Source organism: Hemibagrus wyckioides, linkage group LG13 (genome assembly GCF_019097595.1).
Source record: "Hemibagrus wyckioides isolate EC202008001 linkage group LG13, SWU_Hwy_1.0, whole genome shotgun sequence".
Taxonomy (NCBI): domain Eukaryota; kingdom Metazoa; phylum Chordata; class Actinopteri; order Siluriformes; family Bagridae; genus Hemibagrus; species Hemibagrus wyckioides.
This window is the reverse complement of record NC_080722.1, coordinates 14873250-14888603: the sequence shown is the minus strand read 5'-3', so window position 1 is coordinate 14888603 and position 15354 is coordinate 14873250. Positions and strand designations below refer to the sequence as shown.

The window sequence follows — 15354 nt, the reverse complement described above, 5'->3', positions numbered from 1 at the left end:
ATCGTCGTTGGAGGAAAAGTGCGGGAAAAGCGCGTGCACGAGGGCTCCATTTCCTGTCTGTCAGTCAGCTGACAGGAAATCATAAATCACCACACACTGCTCTGCACTAATGCCAACATATTTCACAAACCTTAGCAAAATGACAAACAGCACCTGACAGCAACTGCCAAGTGTGGCAGCTGAATAAGAACCATTTCCCTACTAGAAAATCACCAGAAATCGACTCACGGCATTGGAGTCTGTCTAAAATGTTTGTTTAGATCCAGGCTTAGTGAAGACTTTGTTGTGTAATGCACAATGTGGGAGAATATGTGACGTTTTTGTTTTGACATAGTGCTGGTGGTCCAGACTAAGGTATAAATCGCAGCGTTGGTGGATTGATAAATCATGGCTGCACCTTCTCTTAGTCCGGCTTCACACTGTACTATTTTAGGCCGACTTTGCTGCAGACAAAAATCTCACGGCATAAAAATATTCTTTGGTCGTGAGTTGCGTTTGGCGGTTTTAGCACACATACTGTGCCATGCTCACCGGCAGCCAATTTAGTACTATTGTGACAGCTGCTGACAAAGTTCTGACAGTGTATTGTTTTGATTAAAATCGCAGTGTAACTGCTGCTATGACTCATCTAAAAGCCTCCAATAGGAGCACAGTGTAGGATTATACAAAACTCACAGGATACGGTAGAGGCAATGGTGGAATATAAAACAGACATGCGAACGGATAGAATGTTTCGTTTTATGCGACACCATTTTGTGCGCCAGCCTGGATCACAATGACGGATGATCTATGCAGAATGCAGTCATTTTGTTAAAATCCGATCTTTAGAAGATCGTCATCGGATAATCTGACATGCAGAACGTTGCACAGTTGCACGATTTTATTGGGATCATTTTGTACAGTGTGACAAGTAATGATCTTAAATGGCCAATGTTTTCACATGATCGAAACTCAACATGAGCTTCGGCCTTCTCTTTAACTTTGCCTATTGTCTTTAGTTCTTGTTTTCTTGGAGGGCCTTTTAAAACAGCTGGAAAAGCTGCATCTATGACACATGAGTGTGAGTCATTTTACAAGACAGATTATGTGATAAAAACGAAGATCACAATCTTGGTCAACAGTATTGTCAGTCACGCTGCCACAAATGTACTAAATTTATAAGTAAGTGCTCCTTGGAGGGTTGAAAATAATACATTTATTGCCATCACCTTTATTTGATTGTGTAGTTAATCCTGTCTGATTTAAGTTTTATTCAGTGAATAAATGCTGACTGTAACGTCTATAACTTTCCAAGCTGATTCATGCACTTGTTCCAGATTTGTATGCGCTTATGTTTTCATTTGTGTGAGACCATGTTGTTTTCAAGTGCTATTAGTTTATAATACCAGACAGGTAGGTGTATTTTTTCCTCCCTCTCTCTCTCTCTCTCTCTCTCTCTCTCTCTCTCTCTCTGTCTCTCTGTCTCTCTCTCTCGAGGCTTCACATGATTACTGTGCACTTCATTTGCGCTACTGTTGTCATGTTGCCTGTAGAAAACTGCCTGCATGAGCTAATTTAAGGGTGTGACGTTGAGAAGTGAATCGTGACTTTTGCCCTGAAGCTAATCTGAGTAATATAACCAGGGTCTGGTGGGTGCACTAGCATTTTTGTTTTGCGTTTCTCTTTAGGAATTCACTTGCTTCTGTAAAACATCTGTCACTAATAATATTTACAACCTCCTGGTATTAATAGAAAGTTAGTTTGTGTACACTGTAAATGTAACATTTTGCTCTGTCTTGCATGCAAATGGTACAGTTTAGCAGTGACCTTATTTGAGAAAAATATAGTGTAAATCATAAGCCATGCATTTTATACGCATCACATAGCAATTTAATTAGTCTAATTAGATTTCATTTCAAAGGGCCATGTTAAAATTGTGTGATTAATGTGTGCCTTCAATAATCTTCCTTTAAATGCAGATAGCAGAAGGAGACATATTATTCTTGGTATCTAAATGTGTTCATAAATATCTTATCCTGTTCCAGGTTTAATAATGTATGCTCTGGTCCTCGTAGCACTGCTTCATTATGGAGGCCTGCTTTATCATTAATACGTTATGATTCACGTTGTCATCTTGTATCGCATGTCATAAAATAGCAGCAGGCTGTGCTTTAACTGTCTTAGATTAGCCAACTTGTTATTTTGACCACACATTAAAATCACCGGCATAAAATTACGCTTGATTGAGCTAATTATGTAGCTGTCTGTGTTATCTTATTTTACTGAACGTATTTATTGTAGTTTTGGATCATAATCTTCCTAGAAGGTACAGTTTCCCTCCTACTATTGGACATAAATTGGCAAATTAAATAAGTATAAATTCTAAATTGCTTATGTGCAAAAGCATTTTGTTATGGTGGATATTTAACCTTACAGTATTTCCCATTGCAATTTGGATTCACATTTTTTGAGTACAATGAATTGTAGGCCAGCAGTATTAGCAAAAATGGCTTAGAAATACACTTACAATGCACTTTTCTGTTTTTCCAGTGGCTCACTGAGCCTGACGCATGCTGAAAATGCTGAAGGCGAAAACAAAACAATTTTGTCTTGGTTTCGCTCAAAATGTCTCACTTCCCATAGAAAATTGATCGAGAGGTAGGTTTCTGCAAGACACTTTAATAGTCTAACAAAAATCTGCCTGTGACAACCAGCAGCAACTCAGATATTCTTGCGGAGCTCTGGAATATTCATGCACGTCTGGGCAGGTCACAAAGGCCGCTTTGAGAGAGCAAAGGAAGGAGAAAAGAAGACATGAGAGGTGATTTGAGCAGAAAAGGAGCATCTGGAGTAGTACACTGCCTCAGATCTTTATCTCGCCTGTCAGAATATTCATCAGTCTGCTCCACCTCCCATGCTCTTTTGTTCATGCGTTTTGTCTTCAACCTGGTTTGAGCCAGCACAAAACAGAGTCCTTTTTGATCCTCCCTAATCTATATGAGTTTTCCTGTTTCCTGAGGTAAAAAAAAACAACAACCAATGCTCTGATTTTGAAATGATTCTGTTAAAGACGGACAGAACGTAAAGTGCACAAACGCTTTGTTTTGTCATCTAACCACATCACCCACCAGTAGTAAGTGACTGATATGCAAACAAGAACCTTTTCAAACCTAAATAGTACTGATAAGCAGCTTGGCAGTGTGTCTAAAACGGGAAAGGAATAAGCAAAGAAAATCAATCAGCGACAGAAATGTCGACCGTGTCACTTCTCTCAGAACACAGGGGTACAGAGGCAGTTTGCACTTGCCTGTGGGAGTAGGGCCATTTTAGATAGGATTTGAAGTGCCTTTGCTGAAGCTGCTAGATTACATGGAGTTGTGGCAGATTGGCAGGAAACAAACCATTTTTTTGTAATATCTAATAGATATTACATAGGCACATGGTACATTCTAGACACTGGAAACTGGGAAAATGACTTGTGTTTTCTAACCTTTTCCCAGTTTGGCATTAGTTGTTTTAGTTGTTATTAGTTGGTGTAGTTTATTAGCTAGAAAGAAGCAGCTGGAGGTAGCAATGAAGGTAATGAGTGATTAGATGGATGTAATCAAATACATCTAATGTTTTAGCATTCACATCATGTTTTTGTTTGTTTTTACGGGTGTGAAATGAATTCAACTGGTTGGTCTGCATGATTTTTATGACAGTTCTTTTCCCCCACCTCCCTGTTAGACAAAATATACATATGTTTCTGTTAAAATAAAACACAGAGCATATATTGCATTCCTCTTAGACAAAAATACAATTTACAAGTTTTAAACACTCAAAGCACCGGAAATATTTTGCACATGTTCTCTATTACCATATTGCTCTCTTTTTGAGCAGATGTTTGATTTCAGGAAAAACTGTTCAGAAATCATTAATTGAAAAAAGGCCCCAGTGTGAACAAGAGGCTTGCATCATTAACTTCCACGGTGTAACAAGCCAACTAAATGTAAAAACAAGACCAATAATTTTCAGGCATGTTCATAATTTTTATTTCTTCCCATAAATATCAGCAATGTTGTTTCCTGGTTTAAATTTTTTTTTTTTACAACAAACCTGAATCAGATAAAATTGGGTTTATGTGAATTATAATAATTTCTTATGTCTTATTATTTTATATAACAAAATATAAACGAAAAATGTGCCATTCCCTGTTGTATTCCCATTTTGAATAGTCAAAATGTAAGTTCTGAGCAATTGTACAAGCAGTTTTTTTCTCAAAGTTGACATTTTCCTCCTCCTCCTGTCCTTATGTTATGGTTGCATTTGGCATTCATCACTGTGACACTAGTGTTACAGTCCTCTGTAAACATGCTGAATGCAGATCAATAGCAAAGCTGCAGGCATCTGTCTGCACTTCCACAAAAGAGCACGACATGAATCATGAGTCCTTTCGAAGAAATGGCTGCAGGTTTGCATTGCCTTTACTGTATGCCTGTGATACTTCGGTAAGCCGGGTTCTCAGAACAGGAGGAGGATGACGCTGTACATCAGCAAACGGGTGGGTAGTAAACAATAGTAGTAATACGTAAAAGCATGTGTTTTATTGTTCAGATAATATGGTAGTGCTTTGTCTGAGTTAAGCTTGCAATGTCTTCAAAGAAAAACTCCAGCTGACCGTACAGAGCACGAAACTCTTATATCGACCATTTTAAAAGCAAACACAAACAATGCTTAGTCCTCACTACTGGAAATGCAGTTCATACAAACACATTCACTATAGCCCAGGAACGCTGTGTAGAACTCCCACCATTTTCTGTCCTTCTTCCCCAACGTATCTCTTCTTGTCAGCCAGAAATGCTGCACATGCTGAGGAATTTAAATAAAGTGTCCTTGCATGTTTCTGACCTCTCATATTTTCTGTCTTACATCCTTCTAATCTTGATTGTCCTCTTTTGTTTGTTTCCAGGAGCTTCCTTTCTGTTTCTTCCCTCCCTCTTGCTATATCGATCTCCATCTCACTTAGATATAGAGGTGCTAACCTTCAGATTCCTCTGTGCAAGCTTCTCATTCTCAGGGGAAGGTTTAGCCAGGAGCAAGCCACAGGAGCTCCTGCCGCTCTTCTATTTGGTCTCCTCATTGGTGTCTGTGTTCTGTGCCCACTTTTATAGCATTTTATATTTTACCTATGCATATTTGTGGTTAACTCTCACCTGTTTTGGATGAATCCTAAATTATTTAGGTTATTAAAAGCCCCAACATCCTTGCCCAGGTCCATGTTCTGGTTGCCCCAGAAACCTAAATAACTACACTCAAAAGTGGTAGCTAATGTAGTTTAATAAATGTGCATAGATAATTTGTGATAGAAATGGGTATATGATCATATTCTTCTTCGAACAGTTTAGCAGTGTTGTGCATTGTGTTTGTGCCATCAACCTAAGCTAAGACGTCGGTCTAGGTTTCAACTATGAGATATGCTGTCCTGTCCTTGCATTGCATGTAAAAGCTACTATTCAAATTTGATCTTTTAAAACAAACTTTATTCCAAAATAAGGTTTGCTTGATTTCACTAGTGTTTTCACATTCCTGCATGTTCCTAATGTTGAAAAGACTGTGTCTCATCTGTGCTGACAAATGAATTCATCTAGTATAAAGAATCTAGTGATAGACAGATTGAGCCTTTGCAGATGTGTGCAGTATGTAGTGCAACAGATGATGGGATTGAGATGGAGTAGCATGCACTATAGTTGTGTTTTTGAGGTATGTCATTGCTGTGAAGAGCAATACGTTTAAACATAGCTTAACATATCCCGCTGTTTTGCTGCAAAAATTCACTGTAGCAAGTGTTAATACCCTGATTCAAATTTATGTAGTACTTCGTATTATAAGATTACAATAAATATAATTTACAGCATAGATCTAGGCATATTTTACTATATTTAAGCTATATTTCTTCTTATTCTATTGGCTTGTTTCTAGAAATTCTAGAAATTATCATAGAATAGACCAGGAAAATATAAAGATTAAAAAAATAGATGTTTAGAAATAGGCTTAGTAATCTTATATTTATATGTATTGTGATCTTTTAACAAGAAGTAGTATCATAAGAAACGTGCTTGTCATTTTTTTTTTGCATTGTTTCTTTTTCTTTTTTATGTTTAAATGTACCTGTTCTCTTGGCAGCTATGAATAAAAACCTATAACCTGGACATATGCCTGTCGTGGGTGCCCAGGCTTCTCCATACCCACATAGTAGTGCTGTATGTGGGGATATAAGATTCGCTAAGTTCTTTCAGTAAGTACTATTCATGTTGTCTTCTACAACTAAGTATATACACAAACAATGAACTCAGAGCAGTAATCAAGAGGATCAGAGCGGAGCATGAACACACAGGAACATTAATCTATTAACAAAAGAAAAGAAATAAAGAAGTATGGTACAGAACAGAATGCAACCATATGTTATGGGTTTATGTGTAGTACGTCTTAGAGAACTGTGCAGTCAGGAAAAACCAGGTTACCCATTTGCCTTGCACTCAGTGCTGGACCTCTAAAATTCCCTCAGGTTTCCCTAAAAATAACCAGCTTTGCCTGTAAAACTCTTTCCCTTTACTTGGTTTATTTTGATCTATTCCGCTGTCTTTTATATTCGGCCATGCCTCGTTTCTCACCCTCCGTCTGGCGGTGTCTATTGTTAACAACGTTGCCATTAGATGGTTCATGAGTATTGTTAACATGCCTGACGTTTTTACTAATAAACCAACACAGCATGCTTTCCATTAGTCTATAATGGGATGAAAAGAGATGAACATGTTATCAGACTGTAGCATCAGATAGCTCCTGCTTCTTCTTGTCTGCTCAGATGAGAATGTTGCAGAGGGAAATTGCCTTAGCACGACCAACGTGCCTCTGTTTCTCTGTGTGTGTGTGTGTGTGTGTGTGTGCATGGAGAGTGAACAGATTTCTGGTGGCCATAAGGGCAAGCATATAGGAGAGGGAAGAACTCGTGCCCTTGTGATATAACAAAAAAAGGCATGTGTTAGTGTGTGGGGGTATATACACAATCATATCTGTGTGCATGCTCATATACACTTCGCTCTCTCTCTCAAAATGATCCTTATATAGTGAAGGAAAATTTGTAGTATTAAGATAGTATAAGTATTAATTAGAATAAGAAAATTTGTGAGATTTAGGTCAGGATTACGTTTAATTGTACAGATAGCATCATTTTTTAATGAACCTATAATGAGCTTATTCTGTACACTTACTGAAGATGAATTAATGGATGAAGCCCAGTTCATACCAGATGATGTAAACATATTGAGCAGAGCAAAATTATCAACATGTAATGTCCAATACGCTAATCAGTTTGTGTCCTGTGAGTGTCATATACTGTATTTCATGTACTACCCAGATGAGAGTAGGAAATTCCTGTTTGTTCAGCTTTTCTATTGGGTCCCACAGGATAAATACAGCTAATAGTTTCAAAATCATTAGCTGCTATCTGTCTAACAACAGATGCTTGAACAAGCTGCTTGGTTTGCATGGAAGAAGCCCTTCCACACTGTCCTACTGTTTGATAAAAAACTGGGACTTTTACGAGAATTGTTACCATATCCAGTATAAAATATGTTGGTGAATCATTAATACTTCGAGGCTGTTTAATGCCTTTGTAATGATTTACTGGGTCAATAACTTGGCTAAGTACAAAATATCATAAGTCCACAACCTGATGGCCTCTGCCAGGAGGTTAAAACCTGGTCATGTTTTAGCAAAATAATGGCTTTTAACATTCATCCAAATCTACACAGAAATCTGTACAGAAATAAAAAATATCACTGTTTTTCATTGGCTATTTCAGCCTCTAGACTACTGGAAGTCTGTGGCCTAAATTATAGCCTCTGGACTGGAGATTCTTTGCCCTTTCATTTTCCCTACTCTAAACAGATCTTATCCAGCTAATTAGCTAATTTTCAAACCCCCCGATATCTAAAATTTGGCTTTAATGAACTCAAGCTCTAATTAGTTGAAAAATTGACTCATTATATAACAGGTGTGATTACCTTAACAAATTTCTTTCTTTTTATTTTTCCATATTTATCTCATTCTTTTTACCCAATTCCTTTCCTTTCCTTTCCTTTCCTTTCCTTTCCTTTCCTTTCCTTTCCTTTCCTTTCCTTTCCTTTCCTTTCCTTTCCTTTCCTTTCCTTTCCTTTCCTTTCCTTTCCTTTCCTTTCCTTTCCTTTCCTTTCCTTTCCTTTCCCCCTTTTCTTCTGTCTCACCTTCATTTCCCATTTCCTTCTTCTCTCCTTTCTGCCCCTTACCTTTCACTACCTAATGCATCTCTCATTCCATCTTTGCTTTAACAGTGTTGTGTGATGAACCATTTTTTCCCCTGTTTTATACAATTCATTCCCTTGGTTGCTGCACATCACTCCCTCTTCTGTCAATTTCCCTCATCTCCCTCCCTGTCTCCTCTCTCCCCCTGCCTCTCATGTCTCTCGAGTGTTGGGGTGGGTTCATGCGATAGAGATCACTGGTGTGTACATGAGGTGGTACATATTTTTCAGATTTTGCCAGGATGACTGAGGATAATGTCTCCTTTTTACTTTATATTACTCTCTCTCTCTCTCTCTCTCTCTGAAGGTTGGAGTGACAGGAGTTCTGTTTGGCAGTTCTAGATGTCCTTGCCAAGGACATTCTTTCATTTGTGTAATGGAGCATTGCATCAAAACACACAGACAAAGTCTCTCTCTCTCTCTCTCTCTCTCTCTCTGACATACACTCTTTCTTGCACACACACTCACTTAATACGTCTTTCTTTAGTGAATCACCCACATGTGACAATAATAAATTAGCACATCCACTGAAATTTGTTTGGAAAGCCATGCATTATATGATCTCATGTCTGCAAATTTGGGATTGTACGTGAATGGATCTTCATATGATAAGAGCCTGTAGAGTTTTTTTCATATGAGTATATTGTCCTTGAAGTAATGAGTGTGTGAACCACAGTAGTGTACTCTATTAAACACTTTATCCTCATCTTGTCACTTTCTTGGAGGCACCAGCCAGCAGCAGTGAGCTCGACTGAATTTCTGAGGAGGTGATTAGTGTGCGGGGGTTCAAGTGTGACTGTCTGTGGTTGGATGTGTGACTTTTGCCATTCAATGAGATTGCATAAATTGGTTGACATTGAAAGATTGTTTATTCTTTTTTTTTTCTTTTTCATTTTTCATGCATACAATAATGCTGAGTACCTCATAGACCATAACAGTTTGACTGAGGGATGCATTCATATCCATACTATCAATATCAAGCTTTCTTTTCCATATCAGTTTTCTCTTGCCACTGTTGCCTCTGGCTTGCTCATTAGCGATAAATCTAAATTTAAATATAATATGTTATAATTTATATTCTGAATCTTTATAATCTGCAAATCTGCATTGTGACAATGTTCATTGTTAAAAGCGCTATACATATAAAATAAAATTGAATTAAATCGGACACTAGTACATGGTATCGGCCCAGTACAACGATCATTTTTATATTCATCCTGCTCTGACACAAAACATCTGATGCTATGTAACTACTATTTAATAGTGTATGTCGTTGGGCTTATAACACAGATGACACAAGGGTAATCAAAGCAAAGCAGACTGCAAACTGTGCGCTCCAAAAAATAGGACCTCCTTTTAGCATCTTTTATAACTGTTGACCTGATAAACATCTTATGGCATTTAAACAGTATCTGAGGTGAGGGAGGTCGATCTGAGCATGCAGAGCTAAGCTGTGTCAGTGAGCAGATTTTCAGATCCATCTCCGTTTAATTCTGTCATTTGTTTCACACTACTGTTCCTAGTTGGGTGCCGAGAAATGGAATTAAGCCTTATTAAGCAAGGGTAAGGAACCTTGTGTGCATAATTGTAGTGTTTGGAGGTGGTTGGCTAGGCAGGAATGCAGTATAAGAGATCTGATTAAAATTTCATCGAGCTGGTAGACCTTTTGTTAGCAACATGGCTGCACTGTTCCTTTGGCTCTAATAATGAGACAGATTAGTGGCTTGTGTAAATAGTTACAGGGCAACACTAGGGTAGAATTTAATTCTGTATTCTTTCAAGAGGGGTGCATGGGGTGGACGACTAATACTGAACTTTTAATAATAAAACTGTGGCTCTGCAGCTTTGGAGGCAAATGTTGGAAAAGAGATGCAGGAGTAGATAGATGGGTGAGTAGGAGGTAGGACCAGGGTGGGTCAGAGAACTAAAAATAAGAAAAAAGTCAGAAAGATACATGTTGCGATGGTGATACTTGAAGACATCTTCATGATACATGGGTTTTCCAGGGAGATGCAACAGTGGATCCAAAACATGAAGCCAAGAAAAGACAAGAAATCAGTTGGTATATATACAATAGATTTAAAAATTCTACATGCACTATTACTGCCGTAACTGCCCTATTATAGTCAATTATAAATCAAAAGGTGCTTCAACAAAGAAGTAAGGTGTGAGAACACTTATCCAATTAGGCTATTGTAAGGTTTTTTTTTCCTTTTTTCCTCAAAAAGATTTCTGATTGGTTTTCACTTGAATTTTATACATGTGAGGAAAATGTGGAGGAAAACAGAGGGTGGAAAAAGTTCTGACTTTTTATTATATTGGTTTCCTTTTAATACCACAAAAAAATTTTAACAGGGATATGTAGACATTTTTATCCATTTTAAATAGATTTCCAGTTACTTGTTAGAACAAGGAGGAGGCACAGCTGGTCCTGAGCTCCGGTTACTCTTTCTTTGTGGTTTATGTTCTTCTAGTGTTCATGTTGGTTTCTTCCAGGTTCTCCATTTTCTTTTACCTTCCAAAAACATGTTAGTAGCTGAATTGGTTTTAATGAGTAAGTGCCTACTGTCCCATCTAGCTACCAAAGATGTATGAATATTGCAGTGAGTAACATTGGCATCCGGTAATTCTCACAACATTTGCATTTAATGCTGTAAATAAATTGCTATAATCATATAATGTTATTCAGTTCCACCATTTTTATTTGTCAGTTTTGGGAAGAGAGTCTGTGGATCTGTGAAGGGAGAACTCTGGCTGCATTTCTAGACAGCGTCTGTTTTAAGACATACACACAGTCCCCCCATAGGAGAGATGTAGGTGTAGGAATCATTGAAGAGCAGGGAGGAGATGGTGAGGTGGTGGGTGCAAAAACTTTACGACAAGGAACGAAAGGTAATATATAGGAAGTTAACCAGGAGGAATGTGGTGTTTCAGGCTCAAGCTTTCTACCAAATTTCATTATTTCAAACCTCTAAACAAGATTAACTTCCAACCAGATGTTCTCTCCTAGAACACAGACATCACACTTCTCATTCTATCTTTTTGTATAAAGGACTAAGGTGCATTTCTACTGCTGATGGGTGATGCTCTGACCACATGAGAGCGTGAGCTCTGAGGCTCTGATGGTAGGAGCAGGCAGCTGTAGTATCAGTGCCTGCGTGACTCCCACTCGATGGTAAAAATACTCAAACCTGCCCACCACTCAGCTCTCTCTTTCACTCTCACTGCTCAGTGCGGTGTGTCTCTGCTTGGCCAGCCTGTGCAGGACCATCCTCCTACACACTACACTGAACAGGGTGGAAAACACAGAAGGAATAGATCTGTCAAGGTCAAAGCAAACACCTAATGCACAGGGGATTTCAATTGCCTTTTGACTGTGATATGAGATATTCTGCGTCAGTGTTTCTGATCACAAATAATGATTAATACACAGATTTTATACAAATATAATACCAGCTTTCATTTGATGTCAGCCAACCCATAATACTTTGCTGCTTACGTGACCATGAATAGTTGATTATGGTGTACGTAAACACACTTTTTTGAGCTGTATAAAGCCAGGTAGAACAGTGGTGCAGAGGGTAGCGATGCTTCCTCACAGCTCCAGGGAACCTAATTCAAACCCAAAGGTCTTAATCATTGTGCATGTTATCCCTACGCATGAGTAGGTTTCTCCCATCTCCAAAAAACCTCTTGATACTTTGGATGTCATACACAAAATAACCCCTAGATCTGTGCATAGTGATCATGCAGGATGTATTCCCACCTCACATGTAGTTTTCCAGATTAGTCTCTGGATCTACAGCAACCCTCACTATGGTAAAGCAGTCACTGAAGTTGAATGAATGAAGTTCAATGAATGTATGCAAAATATCTGTCCAAAACCAATATCTGGTGACCTATAAAATGTATGTTCTATGTTTCTTTTCCTTCCTTTAATTTCCTTTCTAAAATATGCTTCTATTTGCATGTGTCTTAAACCTAAGGAAAGTTCCAGCATTTTCTCGTTCATCCCAAATTGAAAATTTATAGATTCTGCTGAGAAACACCGGGCCTACCTCTAAATTTGTACTTTATTTACTTATAGAAAAACGACTGTCAAATTTGAAAGAATTATATGTTTACAAACTGAGAGAGTTCTCATTTTGATTATCAGCATCAAGCTCATTAGTCTCTGTCTCATCACCTGAGCTAAATGTCACTTGTGCCATTTATACAGGAACCTTATCACCGCCTCTTCACTCCATTGATCTCTGTTACATCAGTGGAGAAATAATTGCTGATTAATTCAGTCTGCTCTGTTCGGTTGACTAAATGCTTTGTTATTAATGTCTTTTCATTAGGTCATTTAATCATCTTATAACTTTGTCATCTGTACAGTGTGTATAAGTACTTTTTCTCCAAGTGTCATGATGTGCTGGTGCATCATGGATAATTTGACAGTTGGTATCTAATTACTAACTAAATGTAGATCACATCAAAGGATTGTGAGAAAAGTACAAGCACACTTATCTAGCAAGGTTTAAGACAACTTTATGCATGCTAACTGTATATGCTGTTGTGTTTGTTAAACTGGCTCCATATTTTATCTTTGCAGGAAGAAAAACATGTCTGCATTAGATTGGTATAAAAAAAAGGTTTATGTTTAGATATAAGATAGATATGCAAAAGTATATTTTTGGCAGAAAATAATTAATTGGTCTATTTTGGTTTCTTTTGGTTATTTGGGGTTTTTTGGAATTCAGCCGAAGAAATCATTTTTTTCCCACCATGTGACAAATATTTTTCATTTATTTTAGGGGTCTGCATATATTTATTTAAAAGAAATAATTAATAATGAATTTGATTCATTTTATGCAGTCATTTTTGCCTATTTTCTTTAAGGGTGCTAATAATTCTATAGTTTATTGTAAATAAAGGTGTGTAAGTCCAGTATATTTCTGATGTGGGATGTTTTGCTGGCCACGAATCAAGAATTTGAGACAGTGTTGCTGTGGTTTAAGCCTACGTTAATAATACAATCCCCCAGTGTATGATTTCTAAGATTGCTCACAATTATTTAATGACAGAGTGCAAACTTTGATGCTATTTTTGTCTTTTCGTGCAGACTTTCTGGGAAGTCTTTTCTCACTGGTAAAGAGGTCTCGAAACTAATTCTAGAACACTGTGCTCCATTTGTTGAGTATTAATGTGTCATTACTGTTTCAATTAATTTTCTAAACAAGAAAGTCTTTTCTGTGTAAGCTGAGTGTGTGTGTGTGTGTGTGTGTGTGTGTGTGTGTGGAGAAAAGGGAGAGTGTGAATCTGCATACCTGTAGCTTGGACTCTTTATCACTGCCTGTGAAGTCACACCTTGTCTGCAGGGCTGTTAATGGACATCTCAGCATCTTCTACCACCTGTGTGTGTGTGTGTGTGTGTATTTGAGAGAGAGACAGAGAGAGAGAGAGAGAGAGAGAGAGAGAGAGAGAGAGATTAGATGCATTATATTCCATCAGTGTGTAAATTTTCTACATCAATAACATGCACATAATGAACAGCAGAACAGAATGTGTCGTTGCAGTAGAGGTGATAAATTAGCTAGCTGGGCAAGGCTTCATCACAAACATTATATAGAGTGGAAGAGGTTAGTGAGACCAGATGCATATGTTTGTGTAGTTAGTACTGGAAAGTGAGAAGTAGATGTATGATAAACCATCAGTGATATCAGCATTCTTATTATGCTTGTCCATGCATGCATGCATCTGATCTTTATTTGGGCCGACATTTATTAAGCAACTAGCAGTAAATTTTTATATTAAAATCTATAGCAATAATGAACCCCAGACAAATACAATCATTTATTGTTTAAAAATTGTGGTGAGTTTAATAAGGTATGAAATAATGTTATTAAAAATACACTGTATGGCTAACAGATTGTGGACACCTGATAATAACTCTCATATGTGTTTTTTTTAAATATGCATTTCATTATGCCAATTCATCCGTGTTAAGCATTTAGTAGGATTAAGATCAGGTGGATCTGGAGCCTTGCTATCTATTGAACACTGATAGCGAGAAGTGGACATACACAGAAACACCAGTCCTTCAAGGTGCCATATATACACATACAATTCACCCCTAAGAGCAGCTTATTCACACATAGGGCAAAACAACATACCCAGTCTGGCAACTGGAATGTTTTTGGGAGGTTGGAGGAAACCAGAGACCTTGAAATAAAACCACATGATCAAAAACTCCACACAGACAGCAACATAAGATCAGGATTGGACCCTAAAGCAACAATACCAGTGCTGTATATTTAGCTAAGGACAATGGCAGGACACGCACCTCATCCTCTTCCACCAACACCTCCTAATCTCCCCATAATTAACAATATCTTGCCCTTTTTGCTACAGTGTTCAGCTCTGTGATGGCTCTAAGTTCAACAACAGTCAGCTACCTTTTCTAACTTATAGGCTAAAATATATATTTTACATATATATTTTAAAATATATATTTTATAGTACAATTTTTTACAATATAGTAAAATACTATAGTAATAATATGATTCTTTAATAAGTCACACCATATCATCCACTATTCAGTAAAGCTGAGTAACTACATATCTCACTCCCAGAGGAACGGAAACATTATAAAATTTAACAGATTTTGCACAACAACACTAAACTTAATAGAGATGAGACAGTGAAATAAAGTTAAAGTGGTGCTGAGTCATGGGAACTTTACTCATCACATCAGGTGGTGATTTATTTTGAGGGGTAAAGTTTATGACAATCAAATAAGATATCCATGTAAAACTGTACTCCAGTAAGAGAGCATGCATTTAAAATTCAACACTTTTTTATGCAGTTAAACAAATTTACAACACTGACTGAAGAAAATGTCAGCCAACTGTTATGTATTGCTTTAGGCCACTCCAGTCGCTGCACTGTGAAAGTGTTCTGCAGCAGGTTATGATAGCCTGCTATGTAACATGAGATCATATCGCAGGATTTTTGAGTAGTTTACAGTCTGTTAATTTATTAATAAATATATTTCTGAGCATTTATATTG

At 37.5% G+C, this 15354-nt stretch overlaps 1 protein-coding gene across 1 annotated transcript in view; it reads left to right on the top strand.

Annotated features, from left to right (window-relative positions):
* Positions 1-15354, top strand: part of tbkbp1 (TBK1 binding protein 1) — a 43771-nt gene that overhangs the window by 1215 nt on the left and 27202 nt on the right. The window lies entirely within an intron of this gene.